Source organism: Hyla sarda, chromosome 2 (assembly GCF_029499605.1).
Source record: "Hyla sarda isolate aHylSar1 chromosome 2, aHylSar1.hap1, whole genome shotgun sequence".
NCBI classification, from domain to species: Eukaryota; Metazoa; Chordata; class Amphibia; order Anura; family Hylidae; genus Hyla; species Hyla sarda.
Genome location: NC_079190.1, coordinates 76891999 through 76919452, shown reverse-complemented (window position 1 = coordinate 76919452; position 27454 = coordinate 76891999). Strand labels below are relative to the sequence as shown.

The window sequence follows — 27454 nt, the reverse complement described above, 5'->3', positions numbered from 1 at the left end:
ATGATCTGCAGCGGTTTCGCAGGGGAATAAATAGCCGATAACTTATACCGGAATATTGGTATAAGTTATCGGCTATCGGCCCTAACCTCCACAGATTATCGGTATCTGCCCTAAAAAAAACGATATTGGTCGATCCCTATTTGGTACCCCAGAAAAAATTTAACAAAACATCAATACTACGCAAAACTGGTGCCAGTGAAATCTACAGCTAAAAGAATGCGAAGAATGAAGAATCGCGCTGGTCATTGAAAACAATCCTGACTCCTAGATTCAGAAGAAATGTGTCGAGCCCTGCAGTAAGGCTAGTTTCACACTTGTGTAAATCGATAATCCACATTGATCCACATTTTCGACTGTGGGTCTAATGTGGATGTATTACTCTCTTGTGAAACTGACCTTGGGTCTTTCTAAAATGGAAAGGATTAGTATAGCAATTCAGACGTGGAAATAGATCTTTTAAGCCCCTATAGGCAGCTGTTCATCTACAGCATGGCTCCACAACCTGCTCTGATCTGAGGACGCATTTGTTCGGCTTCTTAGGGCCAATATTAAACTTTTTAAGGATTATTCTGGGTGAAACTAAATTTACCATCCCATGCCTAGTGCAGGGTCTGAGGTTTGGTGCACAACAAATGGATTCACAGGAGAATACCAGAGTCTTGATGGCTGGGGGCAGTATAAGGCCATGTTCACATGGCTGATTCTGTGCGGAATGACATTTTGCACATTTTAATGATCCGGAGGACTCCTAGGCAGCGATGCATTTCTGACAGACATGACTATTATTTCTGCATCAGATGTTTCTGTGCACAGTGCAGCAAAATCCCATTCAAATCCAATTTCCGAATAATTTTTGACTAATCCTACAGAATTTTGCTCCGGAAATTCTTCCGTGCAAACATGGCCTAAGAGAAAATCGCAAGTTGCATGTTGTGCACCTCTGATCTAGAAACATTTAGTTTCTAATGCAAAGGTTTTATTTTGGATTAAACAAGAAAACATTTGTATCAAGATAGAAAGACACTAAAGAATCAAGAGCTAATACAGTGGTCCCTCAAGTTACAATATTAATTGGTTCCAGGATGACCATTGTATGTTGAAACCATTGTATGTTGAGACCAGAACTCTATGGAAACCTGGTAATGGGTCCTAAAGGCAACAAAATGTCATCCAAAAATAGGAAAAAGTGAGAATGAAAGAAAAATAAGTAGATAACTAATATAGATAAAGTAAATCCTTACATATAAAAGTAAGAAAGATCTGCTGGAAGCTGTAAATCACTGTCTGTCAGTGTTTCCCAAGCAGGGAGCCTCCAGCTGTTGCAAAACTACAACTCCCAGCATGGGAGTTGTAGTTTTGCAACAGCTGGGGCCACCCTGCTTGGGAAACACTGGTCTATGTAGAGGACAGGAGCTTCTTCGGGGTACACACAATGTCCTAAAAAAGTAATGGAGTTGCCCTCACCTAGTGTCCAAAGGAGCAGTTAACCCTGGTACAGGTAAAGTGTACAGAACATGTAATACCTCCCTGTACTGTAGGGGGCGCTACCAGACATCAGTCAGTGCATACGCTTCAGTAATACAGGGGTTTTACCAGTGAATGCCCATTCTGATTGGTCGGTTCTTCCGGCCATTGACACATTTCACAGATCTGGACTGTCTGTAGCATTGTAAGTTGAGTCTGGTTTCAACTTACGATGGTCCAGAAAAGACTATTGTATGTTGAGGCCATTGTAAGTTGAGGGACCACTGTATAGGTAAAAACAGATACAATATACTTCAGGAGATGTAGGGTACACTAGGGTCTCATCAAATCTGGGAATCCTGGTCTAGGTCAGTGTATACCAGTGTTTCCTAACAGGGTGCCTTCAGCTGTTGCAAAACTACATTCGATCTTCTGATAATAAGACTATTAATTCACATTTCAGTTTTATTGTACAGCTGCAACTATTATGTATGGGAAATTAAGTGGAAGGGATTCCTTTCAGACTTTTTTTTATTTTTTAATTTGTCTTTATTTTTTGCCTGTTTTTTTGTGAGGTTGAAGATAAAGACCGGACAAACAGTGCGCACATATCCTTGTACTTTTCGTTGGTTGTAATAAATGATACTTTTTGGCACCAAGGCTCAGAGGGTACATGAATGAGGCCCGATTAGATGTTTGGCTGGAAAGTGTTTCATTTTGCTAACGTCTTTTACAACATGAATATGGTGATAAATGTGCTCTGCGTGTCTTCTGTATGAGCGTATATAAACAGTAAATGGGAATGTGATGGAAGTGATGGTCTGAATACCGTTGCAGTAAATGGCAGGAGAAGTGTACAGTAATTTTATTATTTTGCAGTAGAAATAGTTCTGTATGAGATTCAGCACTTGTTCGCTCTGAGATAAGTCGCTCCCAGTCCCAACCAGTGCATAAAGTGCAGCAGTTTGGCATCTGGAGCCTCACTTTATATTGCCCTAGTGAAAAAGCAGTCGGCTTGTGTAATGCATGGTAAGCAGCTGAGAGACATGCGCGTTGTGATGCCCTGGAAAAGAAGCACATTTTTGTGGCTTTTCTTATTCATGGAAGAAATTTTCAGAGCCTGATGACTTACAGTGAACGGTCTTTTTCCAACTCTTTCTCAAATTTCTAGTTTTTTTTTTTTTTGTTGCATAGTCTGTTGTTATTCACATCCCTATTTTAGTTTGTTTTAGACCCCAGTTAAAGGGCCAGTAACTAATTAACAGATAAGCCTTTGTTTGCCTTATCTAAAGAGAATCTGACACCATTTTCACCCACACTAAACCAAATATACTGGGTTATAGTGCGGGTGAACAGCTTTTCCAAGAGGGTCGCTCACTTAAGTCCATTGAGTATATCCATCCGTTGAGTTCTGGCACTGTAAACTTCCTGCTGCATTGCTATCTAGTGCAAAAAGGAGGCAGGGAGCTGACTCGCCCAACTCCCCTGCCTCCTCCATATTCTCTGTCGGCCCCGCCCCATCATTATTATGCTAATGAATGCCGCAATGAGCCCTTTGCTCTCTGTGCGCTCACCTGCAGTGTTTATTAGCATATTAATGAAGGTGGCAGGGCCGGACAAACAATACGAAGGAGGCAGGGGAGCTGAGTGAGGTGGCTCCCAACCTCCAACGTGCACTGGATAGCAATGCAGCAGGAAGTTTACAGTGACAGAACTCTGAAAATACTAAACGGGTTTGAGTAAGTGACCCCCTTTTGTAAAGCTTTTCACCCACACTTTAGCCAAGTATATTGGGTTTAGTGCGGGTGAACATGGTTAGATTCTCTTTAAAGGGGTATTCCAGGCAAAACCTTTTTTTTATATAAATCAACTGGCTCCGGAAAGTTAAACAGATTTGTAAATTACTTCTATTAAAAAATCTTAATCCTTCCAATAGTTATTAGCTTCTGAAGTTTACTGTCTAACTGCTCAATGATGATGTCACGTCCCGGGAGCTGTGCATGATTGGAGAATATCCCCATAGGAGCTGCACAGCTCCCGGGACGTGAGTCATCAGAGAGCAGTTAGACAGAAAACAGGAACTCAACTTCAGAAGCTAATAACTATTGGAAGGATTAAGATTTTTTAATAGAAGTAATTTACAAATCTGTTTAACTTTCCAGAGCCAGTTGAGATATATATAAAAAAAAAGGTTTGGCCTGGAATACCCCTTTAACCTAAAAAAAATACAGCAATAAGTAGATATAAATTCCAAAAAGAGGAATCTGGCCTGAAACACTTTATCTCTGGGGATCCAGAACCACCCTGGATGTTAACGCTAGTTGCAACTAGCTGCATTTGTTGAACCTAGTGACTCCTGCATTTGCCCTAGGGGTCCGTTTATAAAGGAGTTAAATTAGAGGCACATACAGTGGTCCTCAAAGTTGCAATGGCCTCAGTTTAAAAATATTGTACATGTACATACAGTACAGTGGTCTTTCCTGGGCTTAAATCACATTCAATATACAATGCACATTGCATGGAAAATTGAGCTAACCTGCACTGCTATTTTACTATATGACTTCAGTTCATGAGCCTCTCTACAATCTATTACATGTAATGATCTGCTTTTTACCAGTGCCAGGATAAGCTTTGGCGGCTTTTATTATTACCGTATACCTGGAACAAATGAATGATATAACTGGAACGATTGGAGTGAGTACTGGTACACTCAGAACCTATACTAGACCTTGGCTGCTATACTACAGACCTGTACAACACAAATCCATAATTCAGCCTTGGAACGTCCTGGGTTATTCTGTGATCACATTTCGTATATATAGTAAACACATCTAATTTCCTTCTATTTATTGAGACTCGTCTGCTCTTGGCTCTTTCCCTGCAGGGGGATCAGTATTATTCTCTTCTTTATCTATATGGCAAGCGGGTAGAATGAAAATATTGCTGATGTTGTTTGCGGTATGAGGCTGTCATTGTTATTCTCTGCACTTAAGCTAATTTAGTGAACTGCCGGAGGACTTCTTTATGTTTATTAATGAAATAACACAAGGTGCAGCTGTCGTTTCCAGTGCAGTAAAGGTTGTGTAGTGTTTGTGCGCTTTTTCTGCACAAGGATTTCCAAGATAAGGGTCTGCACAACACACCTTAACAATCCAATACTTAGAACAACTTGATGCGTTTCGAGCGGATTGTTAAGTTGTGTTGTGCAGACCCTTATCTTGGGAATCCTTGTGCAGAAAAAGCGCACAAACCGTTTTGAACACGAAGTGCTGGTGCGGTCATTTTTCCCCATTCATTGTATAAGTGCTGTTAAAGGGGTTATCCAGGATAAAAAACTTTTTTTTTTTATATATATCAACTGGCTCCAGAAAGTTAAACAGATTTGTAAATTACTTCTATTAAAATCTTAATCCTTTCATCACTTATCAGCTGCTGAAGTTGAGTTGTTGTTTTCTGTCTAAGTGCTCTCTGATGACACCTGTCTCGGGAACTGTCCAGTTTAGAAGCAAATCCCCATAGCAAACCTCTTCTACTCTGTGCAGTTCCCGAGACAGGCAGAGATGTCAGCAGAGAGCACTGTTGCCAGACAGAAAACAACAACTCCACTCCAGCAGCTGATAATTATTGAAAGGATTAAGATTTTTTTAATAGAAGTAATTTACAAATCTGTTTAACTTTCTGGAACCAGTTGATATATAATCATTATTTTTTTTTTTCCCCTGGAATACCCCTTTAAATGTTAGGCTTCTTTCACACTTCAAAATTACTGTTTTAAAGATCTGTACGAAGTTCCGTCTGAAAATCAGCTGAAAACGGCAGTTCCAAAATCCTATACGGCCATTAGAAAATCCCATTATAGTCTGGGATTTTAATAGCCGTTTTAACCTGTTAAAGCTCGTTATTAATAATGGGAGAAATTGGTGCATGCACCCCCTGCAATCTCTGCGCAGCACCCGTCATTCTCTGCCGGGCTGCTGCTCCAGTCTCGGAAACCTCTGGGTTTCCGGGACTGGAGATGTGACGTCACGCCGTGCCCCCTCCATTCATGTCTATGGGAGGGAGTGTGACGGCCGTCAATCCCCCTCACATAGTCTTGAATGGAGGGGGCTTGATGTGACGTAACAAGGATGCGTGACACCATGCCCCCTCCCATAAACAGGAATGGAGGGAGCGTGGTGTGATGTCACGTCTCCAGTCCCGAAAACGCAAAGGTTTACGAGATTGGAGAAGCAGCCCGGCAGAGAAGGCTGGGTGCTGCACGTAGATCGTGGGGGGGGGGGGGGGGGGTCCTAGCGCGGGACCCCCGCGATCAGACATCTTATCCCCTATCCTATGGGGGATAAGATGTCTATGGCCAGAATACCCCTTTAAAGAGTCGGCTGCACTTGCTTGAGTGCAACGGCCATTTTGAACAGATAGTGACCCCACTATATAATCTATGGCCTATCTTGAGTCCATCAATTTTATGAGGCTGGATAACTAAATTGCTGTGTGTACTATTTAGTAATGTGTAATGAAAAATATTATAACCAGATCTCTTCTTGTCTTATTCAGACAGATCTGGTGAGAATATTTTATACAAGATCAGAAATGCAGCGTCCAGCTGCTTCCTGTGACCAGATAGTGTGTCACCACTGCGCACCAGGACATTTCAGGATAGGCCTATGTGGTAGAGACGTGAACGTTTCCTTCATCTTGGAAAGGAAGTAGTGGATTGAGAATAGGAAATTCCAGAACCGCAGAAAGAGGACTCTGTCCCAGATACGAAGCGCCATGTGTCACAGGATGAGAAGTCTGTAGAAATCTCAGTCTCCGTGATCTCCGGCCTGTACATTTTAAAGACTTTTTGTTATTTTTAGACTCTGTTTGTTGTGCATTCCTGTTGTGTATTCTGGTATATGTTGTTTTACCATAGTATTTATACTTTAGTGTGAAAATCTAGAATTTTAATATAAGCTATGACTGATAACATAGATATAAACCTTTATGTACAGAGTTAGTTTTAACTTATTTGTTTTGACTTATTATAAATTTTTTTATTGTAAACTGCGGCTTTACTATCCACCCATGGTTACTATGAGCAAAATGAACCCCTTAGGGCAGTGTTTCCCAACCAGGGTACCTCCAGCTGTTGCAAAACTACAACTCCCAGCATGCCCGGACAGCCGTTGGCTGTCCGGGCATGCTGGGAGTTGTAGTTTTGCAACAGCTTGAAGCACCCTGGTTGGGAAATAGTGACTTAGGGTATTCCCATCCGGGACAATAAATGTCTCATCAATGCAGCATGCATCTCTGGAACCCACACTTATTTTGAGATCAAGGACCTCCCCCAACCCCTTTTGGCCTGCGTGGAGATAGTTGATTGCCGTTTTTATAGAATTTTAAAAAAAATCTCCCATTTATTTTTCATGAATTTATATAAACAGCAGAACACAAAGATCTACGTTGTTTCCATAACTAGTGATTTACATAAATGTCGTAGCTTTGCTATTTATTTGACTCCCAAAAGAGTCAATGGGAATTATGCAAACTGTGTAAAACAACCCCTCAGTTGTTTATTTTTATTTTTTTGTTTTTTAGCTCATTGAGCGCCTTCGGCAGCCACAATCGGACAGGAGAGAGTTGGGGAAACCCTTTAATGCAAGATTCAGTGTACTTGTAGCTGAAAAGGTAGATTGTTTAGGCCTCTTTCACACTGCAGGTATCATCCTGTAAAAAGAAAAAAAAAAAACTCCGTTATTACTCTCGGCAAAAAGTCCTGAAAACGGCCGTCAAAAAATCCCATTCATGTCAATGGGATTTTTTGACCATCCTTTTTCATCCGTTATGTCCGTTTTTACTAATGTCAGTTACTTTTGCCGGCACAAAAGACGGCACAAATTTTTGGTCCGGCAAAAAAATTGTGAAAATCCGGATGTTAAAATTTAACATTCAAGTATTTTTGAACCAGATGTTCAGAAAAAAAAAACATCCGTTATTGTCAGGTTTTTTTAACATCCATTTTTTTTTTGTAGGGAGCATGCTCAGTACAGCTTTACAAAGAAAGGGTTAAAAACCTTATAATAAAAAAAAACAGGATGTAACTGGTAATAACGGATGATAACGGATGGACAACATCAGGTTTTTTAAGAAAAAAAAACTTTAAAAATAACGGATGATGGTCGTCAGTTATCATCCATTATTACCAGTTATTGCATCAGTTTTTTTCATCCGTTGTAAAATAATGGAAGAAAAAAAGCAGGATGATACCTGTAGTGTGAAAGGGGTCTTATATTGCATAATTATCTAATAAGACATCCTACATTACAAAAAGTAGCATTGAGATTCTGGAGACAGACTAGTAAGGGACTTTCTATATATACACCCTGTCAGGACTATGCTTCTCTTCTAAAACAGGCTAAAGAGGTGCCCAGGACTTCGTACACAGCTGCCTTTTACCTCCCACAAGCAGACAGGTGCACAAAGCTCAGGACTTTACATAATTAACATATTCTATATTATATTACATAGCTGGAGAAATTGTTGGAGCCCGGTAGCCAATAGGCAAAAAATTTTTTTTAAACATCAGTATTTTTAGATCACACAAAAACAATTGGGGCTGTGTTTAAATGTTCAGGGTTTGCACTGGTCAAATCCACAGTGAATTTGCAGGAAATTGTGCTGCAGAAATTTGTAGCTAAACTCTGATTTCTGCTGCGGGGTTTGTGCTGATTCACATGTAGATTAGCTCTGTTTTAGTTTATTGGGGCTAGTTGACAGATTTTTAGCACTGTGTAGATCTAAGTTAATAGTGAGATAAATACATTTCCTCCTGATCTCTTCTATTTTCATGGCTTCACATCACTGGTCTTCGACAACTACAGAACAGTGGGGGGAGGCTCCTGCTGCAGGCAATTGCTTTACAACCAAGTCATATGTGATCTGAAACTTGTGATGAATGGGAAAATAGGCTGATTTACTCAAGAACATGGAAAATAAAGTGTTCCTTCAACTTACAATAACGTCAGGTTACAATATTTTTAACACATATCGTGGTCTTTTCTGGACCATTGTAACTTACAACCAAACTCCACATACAATGCTATGGATAGTCCAGATCTGGGAAATGTGTCAATGGTTGGAAGAACTGACTAGGGCTGCACGATATGGGGAAAATGTGTGATTGCGATTATGGGCCTAAATATTGTGATTTCGATATGCGATATAAAAAATAAATGGTAAAATCCCGCCATTTCATGTCCACTCTCCTCCCTTTTACAACTACCCACACATTTTATGCCCACCGTCTATTTCACATCTCCCCATTAAAATTCTCTCTCTCCCCTGTCACATTCTCCCCTCGTCGCATTATCTCCACCCCCCTGTTACATGCATCCCCTGTCACATTCTCCCCTCATGGTCACATCTTCTCCCATCACATTCCCCCTCCCCCCGTCGCATTATCTCCACCCCCCTGTTACATGCATCCCCCTGTCACATTCCCCCGCACGACACATTAACTCCCGCCCCCTGTCACATGATTCCTGCCCACCTGTCACATTATCCCCCCACCTGTCACATTACCCACCCCTCCACCTGTCACATTCTCTCCCCCCCCCCCCCCCCCCCCCCCCCTGTGGGTAGCTTTTTGTACTGCAGCAATACACTGGGTTTCCCGGGCGGTTTTCAAATCTCCCACCGGTTCCAGGAAACCCAGTGTGTTTGCAGCTGAAAAAAACCTTTCCCCATCAGCCTGGCTTGACACTGGCTTGACACGTGACACCGCTGCGGCCAGTGACTGGCTGAAAAATGAAAGGTCCTAGTACTTGTATGGTAAAGAGAGGAGACACCGGACCGCACGGAGACGAACAGCATCTGCAGGGACCGGGAGTAGGTGAGCAGAAGGTGTTTTTTTTTTTCTCTCTCCCTGCGCCCTTTTACTAAACTCAGTTTTTTCTACCAGGGTGCCTCCAGCTGTTGTGAAACAACTACTTCAAGCATTTTTGGACAGCCTCTGCTGGTCCGGGCATGCTGGGAGTTGTAGTTTTGCAACAACTGAAGGCACCCTGGTTGGGAAACACTGACTTTTAGTATTTAATTGTGTTTTTTACCTGCTCTGGCCGCCCCCCGCCCGCAGCAGCACACATGAGCCGGCCCGAGCTGATAATCGCAAGTTTTCCCGGGGGGCCGTATCGCTATATCGCAATAAAGTCAAAATCGTGATTTGATTGCTTTTGCGGTATATCGTGCAGCCCTAGTCCTGACCAATCAGAATGAGCATTCACTGGTATAATCCTGTATTACTGAAGTGCATGCACTGACTGGCGGTCTGGTAGCGCCTCTCTACAGTACAGGGTGGTACTTCATGTTCTGTACTGCCTGTGCCAGGGTTAGCTGCTCCTTTTGGACACCAGATGAGCAAGGCTCCATTTTACTTTTTTGGGACACTGTGTGTACTGTCCAGGACCCTGAAGTACAGGCCATTGGCGGCGTGAGGCTGCTGAAACGTAGCTGTACTTTGCACTTTCTGATGGAATAAACACATCCAGATTTTTGCACCTTACTCTTGTCTGCTGTGGGACTTTATTTTTTTCTATCTATTTATCTATATCAGATTTTAAAACCTTAAATAACTTGAAACTAGGTCACATAACCTTAACATTTATTTTATTCTATAGACCAATATTTCTCAACCAGTGCACCCCCCAGCTGTTGCAAAACTACAACTCCCAGCATGCTGGAAGTTGTAGTTTTGCAACAGCTGGAGGGACACTGTTTTGGAAACATACAGCAGCTAGTAAAATCTCTACAGATCTCTTAGAGATGTTGTGCTGACCAAACAAATGTATTTCATGGCAGGTATACAGATGAATGGGTGACAATGTAACCCCCTGGCCACGTGGAGCTGCTCTTGGAGAGTATGATAGAGGGGGAGGCTCAGTCCGGGCTTTGTAGCGCGTCCATATAACATTCCATAGTAATTAGTTTTGGGGACCGGTCCAATGAAAATAATGGAAATTGTGTTCTAATACAATGTGTGTGTTTTCTCTATTTGTTTCCTCCTTTTTTTCCCTGCACCTGCAATCTGCTTTCATTGGAGATGAAAGACGCCTTCTGCACATATACTCTGTGGTGTGAACTCGGGCTCACAGTGACCCTTACTTGTGGTGTTCTGATTCCTGGGCCTAGTGAATGATGAAGAAAATGTTGTTTGTGCAGATATCTGAGGGCTGGAGATCAGCGGAGGACTGCGCATTGTGACTGCGTTGTTGTTTATGCAGTCAAGAACTCATACTAGTTGGAGTAGTGCTTATACCAGTGTTTCCCAACTAGGGTGCCTCCAGCTGTTGCAAAACTACAACTCCCATATCTATCTGTGGGTCAGACTGCGTGTTTATTATGACAGGTTCCCTTTACATTGTGTGTCGTACAATGTGCTCGAAAGGAAAACGCCTGGAAACATGCTGGCAATTGGTTTTCCCAAAGCGGAAAATGGATAGGAACTTAGGGGGGAGATTTATCAATGTCGGTGTGAGGTAGGAATCATGTAAACCATGTCAGTGCTTTCTATGTTTTGCACGTCTGTGCCAAATTTATTAACCGTGCTCAAGCTTGTTGATAAATTTTGCTCAAACATAGACATTCCTTCATGTTTCTACCGTCTGACACATTGGTACGTGCACTCCTCGGTGTTCTATATTGGCGCAAAATCTGTTGCCTTTGCGCAAAGTTTTAATATCTAAACAAAAAATACGCACTAGTAAATTAGTGTGTAAAGCATTTTTCTTTCTACAGTACACGAGCACATAGAGAACATTGGAAAATATTCTATCAAAAAAGACTCACAAAAAAGACGCAATGAAAGTCACTGCGCAAATTTTTGTGCAAAAAAATACACGAGAAAAAGGGGTAAACTCAATGATAAATGTTCCCCTTAGAGACTAAGAGACTGTAGAAACTTTAGAAAGTGAGACTGCTCCTTATCACACCACATTACAAAGTCTGACACACAGGTGAAAGCAGAGAGCACTGTGGTCAGACTGGAAAGAACTACACAACTTCCTCTGGAGCATACATCAGCTGATAAGTACTGGAAGGGTTAAAATTGTTAAATAGAAGTAATTTACAAATCTAAATTTAAACAGCAACCAACCCCTCAAGACTAGTACCAGTTACCTGTTACATAGATGAACAATATACAATACTAGATATCTTGATCGTGCTTCAATTACAAGATACTAATTTTGAAAAAAGATATAATTTTATTTAAAATATAAAATATCAGTGTATTTTAGCGTCATAGCACAGGGCCCTTCTGCAGAGGAAATCAGATATAATAATTAAAACATAAAATCAAATTGAGAACAAACACTGATAACTAACATTGAAGGAATGATATGAAATTTGATGACACTTTCGGTAATCCGGCAACTGATAGTCCAGAAATGATCTAAAGTCACGTAAATGATTTGGGATTCCGGTATACTGAATGCAAATAGATGAAGTATAGTTACCAGCCTGGTGCGAGTCCCAACATAGCTTCACCTGAGGATAGATGGTGAGGTTTGCAAGTCCTGGATGTGGACCTCACCATCTATCCTCAGGTGACGCTATGTTGGGACTCGCACCAGGCTTGTTCATCTACGGTATCAGGTAACTGGTACTAGTCTTGAGGGGTTGGTTACTGTTTAAATTTATTTTGCATACCCCAACACCAGGTGTAGGTGTACAACCTCCTTACCTCGGCTAGTTAATTGCGAGCTGCACATTCCCTTTTTTGTATCAAATCTGTTTAACTTTCTGGTACCAGTTGATTTGAAAACAACATTTTTTTTGACTATGCTACAGAGGCTGTAAAGTTGGTGTAGTTCATAATATAGTATCTGTACCTGTGTTGGATGGATGGTCTCACAATTCTTATGTAATGTATATTTAAAACAGCATACAAAATGAGTGTCGTCTCAGGTTTTCCCAGGTTGCAGTGCTGCCCAAGACATACATGACTAGTCAGGTGTTGAATGAGACTTTGTCTGCTTTAATGGGTGGCGCGACTGCTGTGTGGGAAGGAGATAATTTTACACAGGGCTGCAGGGTATTGTCCCAGGTGTGCTGCAATGGCTAGGTGGCTGATGTGTGGGAGAAAAGTGACCTCACAATTACAAACAAGGGATCCTGGAACTTGTAGTTGGAGGGAGGGAACTTCAACAAGAAATAGCCATTTCACAAAAAGCAGCAGTTATAGTGATCTCACAACATGGTCATTAGGCCTCAATACAAGCACTGATCCTTCCTAAGCATGTCCATTTACTGTCTGGCAGCTAAGTATTAAAGTCACCTTATGGTGGAGAACCCCTTTTAACTAATATGTACAGGCACCTTCACCTGGCCTGTTTTTCCTACATCCAGCTCATCGACTTCAAGAACTGACTGGTCACTTGTTGCCTAATATACCCCACCCTTTGACATCCTTAATTGTCACTGTATAATGTAATCCCCTTCACCTGTCTGTGGTAGTAATGTTATGACTGAGGGATGTATATGGATCACTAGGAAACTGTGTATGGTGTTAGATGTGGATCGGGGTCCCGGACGCAGTGTTGGCTCCTGCCAGGTTTGCATATTAATGCTGGGCACTGAAGGAAGGCTCATTGTTCGTGTCTCTGTGCCCCCACTCTTTGGTCAGCTGTACCCTGTGTTATGTGCGCCAGAGCTGACTCTGCATGTCTGTGAATTTCCCATAACCACGCATTGCTATTTCATTCTTGACTGAGCACATTACCATGAACTTTAGTTTGCACAGTTGTTTGTCCTTTCTGTGCTGTAAACTAGTCTCCATCAATACAGTAAATGGGGCTAAAGGGATTGAAGAGTTATTCCAGGGAAGTTAAGACAAAAATGCCCCAAAGCCACCACAATACCTGTTCTGTGTCCTCTGTAGTTATTCATGTGGTTTTTGTAGCTCCTTTGGCCCCTGATGTCTCCTAAATACTTTTTCTTTGTTTGCAGCACAGACTACAACTCCCAGAAGTCAGTGCAGCTCTGTGTAATGGCTGCCAGCCAACTGCTTTCACTATCTGTGTGCATGCTTACACTGCAGCTCACACACACTGTACCTGTCTTTTCTTTAGGCAATAAATCATGCTGTGCTTTGAATAGCAGAAGTCCGTGATTAGATTTTCAGCAGAAAAAGAGCAGCTATGTGCTCAGTTGTGACTGAGAATCTTCACTGCTCTTCTCTCACAGCTCACAAGCTCCTCACACAGGGAGGGGAAGGGGGGGGGGGGGAGGTGTGACTGCACAGCCAGAGCTCTAGACCAAACAGAAATCAGGTGATGTTGTCCTGAAGGGTGGGGGCTAGTCTCACTGAGGGGTTTACACCAAGACAAGGTGGATTTGAGAATTAGATCTTTCTCTCTTTTCCTGCCTGTAAGTGACAGCTGAAAGAGGGAAACTGCTGTATATACCGTATTTATCGGCGTATAACACGCACTTTTTAGGCTAAAATTTTTAGCCTAAAGTCTGTGTGCGTGTTATACGCCGATACACCCCCAGGAAAGGCAGGGGGAGAGAGGCCGTCGCTGCCCGCTTCTCTCCCCCTGCCTTTCCTGGGGTCTAGAGCGCTGCTGTCGGCCCTTTTCACCACCTGGTTATCGGCGCCGCTGCCCGTTCTGTCCCCCTGACTATCGGTGCCGGCGCCGATAGCCAGGGAGAGAGAAGCGGCGCCGACAGCCAGGGGGAGAGAAGGGGCAGCGGCACCCATTGCCGGCGCCGCTGCCCCGTTGCCTCCCCCCATCCCCGGTGGCATAATTACCTGAGTCGGGTCCGCGCTGCTCCAGGCCTCCGTCGTGCGTCCCCGGCGTCATTGCTATGCGCTGAACGGCGCGGCGCATGAAGTCAGAGCGCCGCGCCGTGCATAGCAACGACGCTGGGGATGCACGACGGAGGCCTGGAGCAGCGCGGACCCGACTCAGGTAATTATGCCACCGGGGATGGGGGGAGGCAACGGGGCAGCGGCGCCAGCAATGGGTGCCGCTGCCCCTTCTCTCCCCCTGGCTGTCGGCGCCGCTTCTCTCCCCCTGGCTATCGGCGCCGGCACCGATAGTCAGGGGGACAGAACGGGCAGCGGCGCCGATAACCAGGGGGTGAAAAGGGCCGACAGCAGCGCTCTAGACCCCAGGAAAGGCAGGGGGAGAGAAGCGGGCAGCGACTGCCTCTCTCCCCCTGCCTTTCCTGGGGGTATATCGGGGTATACACACGCACACACGCACCCTCATTTTATCATGGATATTTGGGTAAAAAACTTTTTTTACCCAAATATCCTTGGTAAAATGAGGGTGCGTGTTATAGGCCGGTGCGTGGTATACCCCGATAAATAGGGTAGCTAATGAATGATATTTAGACAAATGCATAGGATGGTGAGAGGGAAAGGATGGGCTATGGGTTTAGTTCCCCAGATTACCCCTTTTAAAGTAAAAGGATTCTGATTGGATCCAGTCATTGAGCTTAGTTCAGACTAGTTTAAATCTTTCCCACCTTCCACTTTGTTTGCTGAACTTCATTATATTAATATTACTGATGGTAAGAGTCACTATATATTTCATATACACGCCAGTGATCTGTGTAAAGGATCAGTGTGTGCAGTGTTATAGGTCCCTATGGGACCTATAACACTGCAAAAAAAGTTTAAAAAAAAAGTGTTGTTAAAGGTCATTTAACCCCTTCCCTAATAAGTTTGAATCACCCCCCTTTTCCCATAAAAAAAATAAAACACTGTAAATAAAAATAAACATATGTGGTATCGCCGCGTGTGTAAATGTCCGAACTATAAAAATATAATTAAACCGCACGGTCAATGGCGTACACGTAAAAAAGTTCCAAAGTCCAAAAAAGCGTATTTTTGGTCACTTTTTATACCATTAAAAAATGAATAAAAAGTGATCAAAAAGTCCGATCAAAACAAAAATGGTACCGATAAAACCTGCAGATCACGGTGCAAAAAATTAGTCCTCATACCGCCCTGTATGTGGAAAAATAAAAAAGTTATAGGGTCAGAAGATGACATTTTTAAACATATACATTTTCCTGCATGTCTTTATGTTTTTTTTTTTCCAGAAGTACGACAATATCCAACCTATATAAGTAGGGTATCATTTTAACCGTATGGACCTACAGAATAATAAGGTGTCATTTTTACCGAAATATGCACTGCGTAGAAACGGAAGCCCCCAAAAGTTACAAAATGGCATTTTTTCTTAGATTTTGTCGCACAATGATTTTTTTTTTCCATTTCGCCGTGAATTTTTGGGTAAAATGACTAATGTCACTGCAAAGTAGAATTGGCGACGCAAACAATATGGATTTTTAGGTGGAAAATTGAAAGGGTTATGATTTTTAAAAGGTAAGGAGGAAAAAACGAAAGTGCAAAAACTGAAAAACCAGCTGCAGTATAGAAGTTGTATAGTTCTTTTTAGTCTGCTGCTGACGCCTCTGTCCATGTCAGGAACTGTCCAGAACAGGAGCAAATTCCCATAGGAAACCTCTCCTGCTCTGGGACAGTTCCTGACTTGGACTGAGGTGTCAGCAGAGAGCACTGTGGTCAGACAGAAAAGAACTCTACAAATTCCTCTGAAGCTTACAGCCGCTGATAAGTACTGGAAGGGTTAAGATTTGTTCATAGAATCAATTTATAAATCTTTAACTTTCTGGCACCAGTTGATTAGAAAAAAAGTTTTCCATTGGAGTACCCCTTTTAAGAGTTGGGACATGGTGTCTGCCATTTTGCTGCATGCTGCGCTATTCTTCTCATCAAATGTGGTGGATCTACCGATGGAGACTCCAAACACAACATCTGGTGGTAGTGTGAACACTGCTTAACATACCCTCTCACTAGTGGATATACCTCTTAAGGTGCAGTGGTCCATGGGCACCCCTTGATCTTAAAGGTGTTATCCAACAATAAAAAAAAAAAAAAAAAAACAGAGCTAATTTCTTCTTAAAAAGCACCAAAACAGTCCTCAGGTTGTGTGTGGTATTACACCTGGGGACAGGTTTGGTGCAGGTTTTTTTATTTTTTTTAAGAAAACAACTTTATCTTTCGAATTATGGGCCACCCCTTTTATAGAAATAGCAAAATGTTATTGGCCTACAATTGTTTTTACATTTTTCATAGTGTTTGTCTTGTCCTTTGTGGTTGGTTTCTGTTTTCGTATGATTCTTGTGAGTTAATCCGCTTATGATTAAGGATGTCATGTGTCCTGTATCTCAGGACGTTCTGCTCTTTTAAAGCTAGAATATAATTCAGATTTGTGGTACTCTTCATTTGAAATGTTGAATGTTAACCTCCTGCAACATTTCATGTCTTATTTGATCTGCCTGTTTTATGCTTTCTAGAACACAATTTTTTTTATAACTACATAAGAAAAAAAATGAAGATAGAACTGATGTGTACTTGGTAGTGTAGCAGGGGCCCTTTTTGTAAGGAAGAACAGTGAAAGGACAATGCACAGGACTGTATCCCCTTTATTCTCACCATCACAGATCCCAGAGATTGTGCTGCTTATAAAGGGATGACATATCCTAGTGATATGGCAAAGGATATGGAATAAGATGTCTGATCATGGGGGTCTTGCCGTTAGGGACCCGCGCGATCTCTCCGCTGCGCCCGGTGTTCGTTTAGAGCGTCGGGTGCAGCGCCGGAGGCTTGTGATGTCAGGCATGGCTCAATGCATATTTATGGGCGCGGGCGTGATGGCTCCCATAGACTTGCATTGAGGGGACGTGGCCATGACTGCACGAGCGGGGCGGGACCGTGACATCATAAGTCTCTGCCCCGCATTGCCAGTCATCCGGCTTATTATATTAGTAATTTCTACAACCTATCATTATTTTTCTTTTTTGGATTGGAAACTTCTGGGTTCTGTGATTCTCTAAGTTCTTCATAACTATTGATCACTGTCATGTCTGTCTAGAGAAGCTTGACCTGTCTTTTTATCTTGCTCCAAACAGGAGTTTTTTTTTTACTTTAACCTTGGATTATCTGGAAAAGTCATACTCTGCATTTTAATTTTAGGCCACAATGTAATGGATTTCCTGTTTCCTCTGCTGTGGGCCCGTCCCTGCTCTTCTGATTTCAGGGGCGTCCTTGCTGGGAGAGAGTGACTGCCGGAGGAAAGTTTATCCTCTGCCCTATTGAATAGGTGGAAAAAACAAAGCTTTGCCAGAGCAATCTTCCCAGGGCCCATGAACTCTTTCACTGAAGAAGTTTAATGGTCATGGGATACTTGGGTGGGGCTGCGACAAGTCTTTTATCTTTAGACAAGCATATAATTTACCTCCAGCTTGTCACTTGTGCTGGGAGCGAGATCAATTGTCTACAACTTCCCGAACACTAGGAACCCTCAAAGGAAACAGAAACATTGGCTTTTGACTTGTCTTTAATATACACAAAGTTCTATAAAAATCTTTAGTTTAAGAACTACCCCTTGGATGCACAGGACGGCTGAGCTCTCTGCATGTATGTCTGTTCTCTGTTGGGAGTATTGTACAAGCCGAGCATTCATAGGCAGCTCTTTAACCTCCTACATTTATGTTTTTGCATCTCGATGATTTCTGTGATAAAGGAGTAGAGAACCATCCATAAGAAGGGAATTACTTGCAGTGTATTCCTCTGACTCTCTTTGTTATAGCTTGGGCCGAGTTCACACTTGCATTGTGAATTCTAGTTTCCTCTGTCATTGAAGAGAATGGAAATCGCCACCCGGTTGTGTAATGTTCACACAGGTTCATCGTGTCTTGTAACATATTTAGTGCAGTTATCAGAGTGTTCTCTTGTATCGAGCCATAGTTGTAAACTATGATGACCTGTCAGCAGGTTTTTGGTGTATAAACCAACGGCCATGGCTGTATAGGACTCCTAACCCTGAATTTGTGCATACCTCTGTTTCGATAATTGACCCCTTCAGCATGGAGATATCACTCTTTAAACTGATATGAAAGTACTTACTACCAGATTGTTTCTGTGCTTCACTTCCTGCTCCCGCTTCCCTCTCCATAGACGTCTATGGAAAGATGTAACCTGATCTCTCAGTGAGCTGATCTGTCTCGGGATGGACTTGAGCAAACTTTGCAGAGTGGATGATAGGTTTAGGAGGGGAAGGAGCCTGATATCAAAGAGAGAGGCTTCCTTCTCCACATATATTACATTCTTCTATTCAGTTGCACTATTGATTTGTGCAAAGTTTGTTGAAAGGTTAGTGACCATTTCATTCATGAAATTAACTTTTTAAAGGGGTACTCCGCTGCTCTGCGTTTGGAACAAACTGTTCCGAACGCTGGAGCCGGCAGCTCTTGACGTCATAGCCCTGCCCCCTCTTGACATCACACCCTGCCCCCTCAATGCAAGTCTATGGGAGGGGGCGTGACATACGTCACGCCCCCTCCCATAGACTTGCATTGAGGGGGCGGAGCGGGACTTGACATCATGAGGGGGCGGGGCTATGGCGTCACGAGCTGCCGGCACCAGCGTTAGGAACAGTTCCAAACGCTGAGCTGCGGAGTACCCCTTTAAAATTGGTAAACTTGGCAACATTGATGAGATCCCATTCATTGTTTTGTAATCAATGGGATTTCATTGACTACATACATCACCATCAGATTTTCTGCAGGTGATTTTGATACCCGTTGACTTCAATAGGTAGAAAAAACCCTTACCCTTATGGGACTTACAAATGACTACTTACAAATATTGTTACATTTGGTCATGTTCCTCCGCTGAAGTAATCCGATCCAATAAGACCCAGAACATCACTTTTTGCAGTATTAAATTATAGATGATTCTTACATACACAGAAGAAACAGATTTATTCCTGATATAAGCAAAAGAAATCTAAATTCCAGATCTATGGATGTTTATCTATAGCATACTTGAGGGATAAATAGTTATCTAAGGAATGTGGATGAATGTACTGGGAGGTAGATTCAAGTGGGGTAAGTATTCCTGAAAAACGTCTGATAGATGTAGTGACGTACTGTGTTTTGTTGCTATTAGCTGCAGTTGTCTGGTTTCTTATATCCTGGCCTTATGTATCCAGGGATCCTGATTTTAGCTTTCCACTTTCCACATATTTTTTGCAGAGGTCAGAGTGTTATCGGAGAAGGAAATGTGTTATTGGCCCTCGTCCATTACTTACACATTATACTGTACATGTTTGTTAAGTGGTTCTGTTGTACATTATCTGAAACTTGTTTTATTAAAGTGATTTGTAGGGATTTTGCTTGAGAAGTTTTACAGTGGTCTTCTGTCATAGCTTATACTTTGTATTTGGTTTTTTTTCTGCCTTTTTATGCAAAAAAGAATGAGAAATGGAAATTGAAGGTATCATTTACAGAGTCTACAGTATTTTCTACATGCACACATCACAGTTATTATCTTTGCAGTCAGTGAATGAAGGACCTAAAGTATTAAATAGTTCTGATTGAATTTACACTCTGTGACTATCATGTTCCTATACAACATTTTATGGTCTGAAAAATGGTTGAAAAAAAAAATACCTTCGTTTTTCCATTGACTTTTACTGATTTAATTTCATGGCTGTAAGTGATATAGCTGTAAAATTAAGTGTGTGTGTGTGTGTGTTGTTTTTTTTTTTTTTTTTTTTTGTCAAAAATACAGGCTTTTTGGTATGTTTGGGCTTTTGCCACAGTTTGCTCTTTAGTGCCACATATTGGAGGTTACAAGTTACACCCTATACACAGGATAGGAGAATACGATCTCAAGAACTGGACACGAGTTTCCCTTCAGGAAGGAATGGCAGGATGCACATGCGTGTTGCTGCTCCATTCGTTCTCCATGAGAGCCACAGAGATGACAGACCATTATACTTTGCTAAGGCGGCTCAAATGAATAGCCATTCCATTCTGACCAACTTGTTTCCCTTGTGGGTGGGAAATATTACCTGTTGTGACAGCCGTTTTAAAGAGCCTTAAAGGGGTACTCCGCCCCTAGACATCTTATCCCCTGTACAAAGGATAGGGGATAAGATGTTTGATCGTGGGGTGCTGCCGCTGGGGACCCCCCGCGATCTCAGCTGTGGCACCCTAGCCATCAGGTGCACGGAGCAAACTTCACGCCCCCTCCCATAGAAATGCATTAAATGGGCGTGGCCGTGAAATCACAAGCCTCAGGTGCTGTACCCGATGCTCTAAACGAACGCAGAGGGCAGCAGGGACATGGTGGGGTCCCGCCGCTGGGGATAGGGGATAAGATGTCTTGTGGAGGAGTACCCCTTTAAAACATGACTGGGGATTTTAAGCCAGTCCAGAATATCCTCCAGAAGTGAGTCGTCTATCCACAGTGCCCAGTTGGTCTGCCACAGCTCCTGTCCTCCTCTGATGGGTCCCATTGTCTACTCTTTGCTTCCTTTTTCCAAGACTAGCAGCTGGTTGTAGGACCTTCCTTATCAGCCAATCACTGGCTGCAGCAGTGTCCTGTCTGGGCTAGTTATTGGCTTGTGCAAAGGTCCTGCAGCCAGCTGCTTGTCTGGGAAGGCGGAAGCACAGAGAAGACACGGGGACCTCTCAGAGGAGAATGGGATCTGTGGCAGAACAAAAGGGGATCAGGGCTAGGTGATCATCAGTTTTTTTGTTTTTGTTTCTGCAGTGCCCTTTCACCATATTGCATATACAGGGGTGTAAGAGGGAGTTAGCGGACAGCCGGACACACAGGAGTCAGGTCCTGGGCCAGGTTGTTGAAATTAAATTATGAGGTGATAACATTGCACATTTTGCCGCATGCGTTATCCCACATGGGTAATAGAATATGTTGGCAGATAAAAACGAGTCTAGTCTGCCCAATATTCTGAATACTATGTATAGTCCCTGTTCTATCTTATATGAAGCTAGCCTTATGCCTGTCCCATGCATGCTTAAACTCCTTCACTGTATATAATGTACACTGCTCAAAAAAAATAATAAAAAATAAAGGGAAGACTTAAACAACACAATGTAACTCCAAGTCAATGACACTTCTGTGAAATCACACTGTCCACTCAGGAAGCAACACTGACAATCAATTTCACATGCTGTTGTGCAAATGGAACAGACAACAGGTGGAAATTATAGGCAATTAGCAAGACACCCCCAATAAAGGAGTGGTTCTGCAGGTGGCGACCACAGACCACTTCTCAATTCCTATGCTTCCTGGCTGATGTTATCGTCACTTTTGAATGCTGGCGGTGCTTTCACTCTAGTGGTAGCATGAGACGGAGTCTACAACCCACACAAGTGGCTCAGGTAGTGCAGCTCATCCAGGGTGGCACATCAATGCGAGCTGTGGCAAGAAGGTTTGTTGTGTCTGTCAGTGTAGTGTAGTGTCCAGAGCATGGAGGCGCTACCAGGAGACAGGCCGCACTATCAGGAGATGTGGAGGAGGCCGCAGGAGGGCAACAACCCAGCAGCAGGACCGCTACCTCTGCCTTTGTGCAAGGAGGAGCACTGCCAGAGCCCTGCAAAATTACCTCCAGCAGGCCACAAATGTGCATGTGTCCACTCAAACAGTCAGAAACAGAGGGTGGTATGAGAACCCTTCACAGATGAAAGCTGGTTCACACTGTGCACATGTGACAGAGTATGGATACACTGTGGAGAATGTTCTGCTGCCTGTAACCTACTCCAGCATGACTGGTTTGGTGGTGGGTCAGTAATAGTGTGGGGTGGCATTTCTTTGGGGGCCGCACAGCCCTCCATGTGCTTGCCAGAGGTAGCCTGACTGCCATTAGGTACCGAGATGAGATCCTCAGACCCCTTGTGAGACCATATGCTGTTGCGGTTGGCCCTGGGTTCCTCCTAATGCAAGACGATGCTAGACCTCATGTGGCTGGAGTGTGTCAGCAGTTCCTGCAAGAGGAAGGCATTGATGCTATGGACTGGCCTACCCGTTCCCCAGACCTGAATCCGATTGAGCACATCTGGGACATCATGTTTCGCTCCATCCACCAACGCCACGTTGCACCACAGACTGTCCAGGAGTTGGTGGATGCTTTAGTCCAGGTCTGGGAGGAAATCCCTCAGGAAACCATCCGCCACCTCATCAGGAGCATGCCCAGGCGTTGTAGGGAGGTCATACGGGCAGGTGGAGGCCACACACACTACTGAGCCTCATTATGACTTGTTTTAAGGACATTACATCAAAGTTGGATCAGCCTGTAGTGTGATTTTCCCCTTTTGAGTGTGACTCCATATCCAGACCTCCATGGGTTGATAAATTTGATTTCCATTGATAATTTTTGTGTGATTTTGTTGTCAGCACATTCAACTATGTAAAGACTAAAGTATTTCATAACGACTAGTTCATTCATTCAGATCTAGGATGTGTTATCTTAGTGTTCCCTTTATTTTTTTGAGCAGTGTGTATACTCTCTAAACTCAATTGCTTTTGTGATTAAAGGGGTACTCCGCCCCTGGCATCTTATCCCCTATCCAAAGGATAGGGGATAAGATGTTAGATCGCCGCAGTCCCGCTGCTGGGGACCCCGGGGATCGCCACTGCGGCACCCCGCCATCATTACTGCACAGAGCGAGTTCGCTCTGTGCGTAATGACGGGCGATACAGGGGCCGGAGCAGCGTGATGTCATGGCTCCGCCCCTCATGACGTCACGTCCCGTCCCCTTAAAGCAAGTCTATGGCAGGGGGCGTGACAACCGCCACGCCCCCTCCCATAGACTTGTATTGATGGGGGCGGGCCGCGACGTCACGAGGGGCGGAGCTGTGACGTAACGATCCTCCGGCCTCTGTATTGCCCGCCATTACATGCAGAGCTATCTCGCTCTGCGCAGTAATGATAGCGGGGTGCTGCAGCAGCGATCCCCGGCGATCTGACATCTTATCCCCTATCCTTTGGATAGGGGATAAGATGTCTAGGGGCGGAGTACCCCTTTAATATCGCAGCCCTACTCCATATTGATATCAAAGCTTTGTAGACAATGAGGACATCATCAGCACAGAGTAAGGCAGCATATGTTCTACATAAAGTCCAATAGTTCACATGATGACGTAACATTTAGTTATGACATCAGCAGCAACGACTATCCTAATGAAATCCACTATTTTGTATTTTTTTTTTTTTTTTCAGCAGTCAAAAGTGATAGTTCTAGTTCATTCGGTGTTGGCCATATGGCGACACAGTACACAATAGTCCTTACAGCGTCACTAGTATGTGTAGTGTTGATTGTGCTGGCTGTTAATCCACATGATGATATAATACACAGTGATGGCATCAGCAGCTGTTTTATGCATTTTGCTATGTTTTTCTTCGTCTACGCTGTGTTGATACCGTTCAGGTATACATGTTTGTTTTTTTAGGCAGAGGTGCTCTTTAGTAAATAAGACCGAAATTACCGCGAGTGTATATGTATGAGGATTATTTCATCCATCAAGTAGCTAATATGAAGCAACTCTAATCTGTAAGAGATTTGTGATATGTGCCAGGAGCTGGCAGCGGCTGTGCTTGTGCCAGATACGTCCTAGCTTCATCCTTCTGTATGGTAAATTAGCTTTATTATTTACTGCTGAGCTTCTGGAATGGAACAACTGCTTCACATGGACAGAAATTATTCTAATAATCGGGATACATAAATGTATATAGGGAACTCTCTTTAGTATACATTGGGGGGAGATTCTCCAAAACTACTGTAATTTCTGTTCCAGCGATATTATTCACACCTTTTTTTTTTTCCTCCTCACATTTTCAAAGGTCTTTTATGCTGCTTTGGAAATATGAAAATATGTGAAAATTCATTTTTGCGCCACTTTTGTATTTTTTCCCGCCCCAATTTTTTTTTTGTTGCAGCCGTATTGGATTTTTTTTTTTGCACCAAAATTGCAGATTTTTGCGCCAAATTTTACATCCCAGAAAATTCTCGCAGAAACATCTCACGAAATATTCCATGGTTACTAGTGCCCAGACAAGCGATAATTGTATAAATAAAACAATTCTGAGCTTAAATGTGAGTGCAGGTGCAGTGACCAAGAAAAAATGAATAAAATAAAAATAATTTTTTTTTTTTTAAATAACATTTTTCAATATAAATGATAGATTTTTTAAATAATTACTTAAATAACACCTTTTCCCCAAAAAACAAAGAAAGGGAAAAAAAAAACAATGAAACTACAACAATTTCTGTGATTTCTACACTATCAAAAAGCGGGTGTGAAATTTTTGATGTAAACTGGACTCTCGCCCCTTTGAAAATATTATCAATATCAACTTTTACGAAACTGACGTGAACAGTGTAAACCGCGGCACAAAGCTCTTTGAATATGTGGTTGATACTTTTCGTGCCAAAATCTTGGCGCAAAAAGTATCGACCACATTTTCAAAGAGCTTTGTGCCGCGGTTTACACTGTTCATGAAATAAGATTTTTTTTTTTTTTGTTGCTGAGTTGCCCATAACAACCAATCAGATCTCTTCTTTCATTTCTCAGAGACCGTTTAAAAAATGAAAGAAGTGATCTGATTGGTTGCTATGGGCAACTCGGCAACTTTTCCTCTGGACAATTTTTTGATAAATCTCCCCCTTATATCCTATCCGCAGGGGATAAGTGTCTGATCACTGGGTCCCCTCCGCGATATCTTGTACGGGGACCCGGCATTGCTGCGGCTCTGCACGGCTAATGCACGTGTCGTCGACCTCACTGAGGTCAATGACCCGCCCCCTCCATACAGCTCTATGGGAGAGTCCTCAACGCGACGTCACAGTCAGTGTGCACAGTGACAGCTCAGGACGCCGCTGGAGCCGGAAGTAGCGCGGACCCCGGGAACAGGTAATTATAAAACCGGGGATGAGGGAGGCAATGGGGCAGCGGCGGTGGTGGTTGGACTAGGGAGGACCCCAGGACAGGCAGGGGGATAGAAGCGGACGGCAGCGGTCTCTGGCCCCGCAAAAGCCGCCACAGTTCACTGATTTTAAGCGCCCGCTTTTACAAAGCTGACATGAACAGTGTAAACCGCGGCACAAAGCTCTTTGAAAATGCGGGGGAATTAGCCGATAACTTATACCGGAATATCTGTATAAGTTATCGGCTGTCGGCCTGAAAGGTCGCAGATTATCGGTATCGGCCCTAAAAAAATCAATATCGGTGCATCCCTAGTACGAACGCTGAATCTCCGCCTCTCCCATAGAGATCCATGGAGAGGGGGTGTCGGCCAGGGCCCCGTAGAGGAGATCACAGGGGGACCCCCAGTGTTTGGACCCCCCCACAGACACTTATACCCTATCCTGCAGAAAGGGGATAAGTGTCTATGGCTGCAGATCTCCTTTAAATTTTGGTTTTTGATGCATTTACCTATGAGCTGATAGGGCAGTGTTTCCCAACCAGGGTGACTTCAGCTGTTGCAAAACTACAACTCCCAGCATGCCCGGACAGCCGTTGGCTGTCCGGCCATGCTAGGAGTTGTAGTTTTGCACACTGGTTTTAGAAACCCAGTAATATAGTGATCTCCTACCTGTGGCTCTCCAGCTGTTGCAAAACTACAACACGGGCATGCTGGGAGTTGTAGTCTTGTAACAGCTAGATTGCCATAACATTGTGTACTAGTCATAGATATAGAATATGGTGAACGGGTGAAAATTGTGATAATATTATATGTGTGCATAGGAAGGGGCATCAATGTGCTAAGCTGGCACAGCTATATGGTGGCACTGGCAATACGGTGACCCATCCAGCTGTCACCAATCTCAGCAATAACTCTTTATGACAGTGTTCCTGAACCTGTGGCTGTCAGGGCATGCTGGGAGTTGTAGTTTTGCCACAGGTTGGGGATCGCTGCTCTATTATGGGGATCTTACATTCATCCAGGAGCAAAGAACACGATTCGACCAAACCCAAGTGGAGTTTACTTTTGTTGCTGGAGGCAAAACACCACGATAGGGATTTATACACCGTCCCTCATCTACTATTGCAAACCCGACATTTTGTCGGGTTGTGCGCCAGATTGTGGCGCATTGCGCCAGAAACTCTGTCTGCGCCAGAATTTGCGCCAGAATTGAAAAAAACCCTGATTAACTCTCCATTTTGCTAAAAAAAAAAAAAAAAAATGGCCTGACTGTTGGGAAAAGGGTCACCACAAAGGGGCGTGTTCCTGACCTTTTCAGAAAAACCCAACATATTTACTAAGGTTTCCACATTAAATGTGGTGAATTTGAGCTGAGGAAAACCCGACAGATCAGAACATGTGTAAAAAAAAGCAAAGTGTAGGGAAAGTGGAAAATTTCGGGAAACCTTAGTAAATACCGTGGAAAATAAATTGTAGGGAATTAAAACCCACAAAGAAAACTACACAACTGGTTTGCCCAGTTGCCCATAGCAACCAGTCAGCTCACTTCTTTCATTTTTAACTAGGCCTCTGCAAAATGAAAGAAGCCATCTGATTGGTTGCTATGGGCAACTCAGCAACTTTTCCTCTGCACAAGTTTTGATAGATCTCACCCACTGTGTAGAAGAGCCTTTGTAGTAAGGGGTACACATAAAACCGGGCACTTTCAGATAATCCGGCAAGAGAATTTAGACAAGAGGTTACAGTCCTGCAAGAATTTAGGAGAAATAAAAATGATAATGTCCCTAGGTATCGGCTTATATGGGTGATTTCCAGATCGTTGTGTCATCAGTTCTGGGATTTCTTAGTCTTCTCTGCCAAATGCTCACACCCTAAACCGTGACTGGGGAAATTCGTATGTTAGAACGGATGAGTTTTACTACTAATAGGTACAGGATACTAATTTCTTAATTTTCTTACAGGGGCTTTCCTATATGGTATTTTTATTAATTTAGCAGGGGGTATTCCCGTGCTGTGTACTGGTGACACATAAACATTGTCAAAATGAAAACGTACAGACTCCACCTTCTTAATAGTAGAAGGGGGGGGGGGGGGTTAAAGACACATGGTTTCGGCAGGGTCCTTGCTCAAAAGGGCTGGTTTAGGGCCACTTGTGTGTTAAAGGGGTACTCCGGTGAAAA

General features: G+C 43.2%; 1 protein-coding gene across 7 annotated transcripts in view; it reads left to right on the top strand.

The window, feature by feature from the left end:
* The window catches only part of LOC130358635 (formin-like protein 3), a 289106-nt gene that overhangs the window by 172145 nt on the left and 89507 nt on the right, over positions 1 to 27454 (top strand). Inside the window, exon 1 of one of the 7 annotated variants that reach the window (XM_056562147.1) lies at positions 25006 to 25261. The exons of 5 other annotated variants lie outside the window; for them this stretch is intronic. The gene's annotated coding sequence lies outside the window, so the exon portion shown is untranslated. Of the gene's footprint in view, positions 1 to 25005; positions 25262 to 26915; positions 27203 to 27454 lie in introns of those variants that run through there. One more of the 7 variants, XM_056562149.1, reaches the window with a different exon arrangement.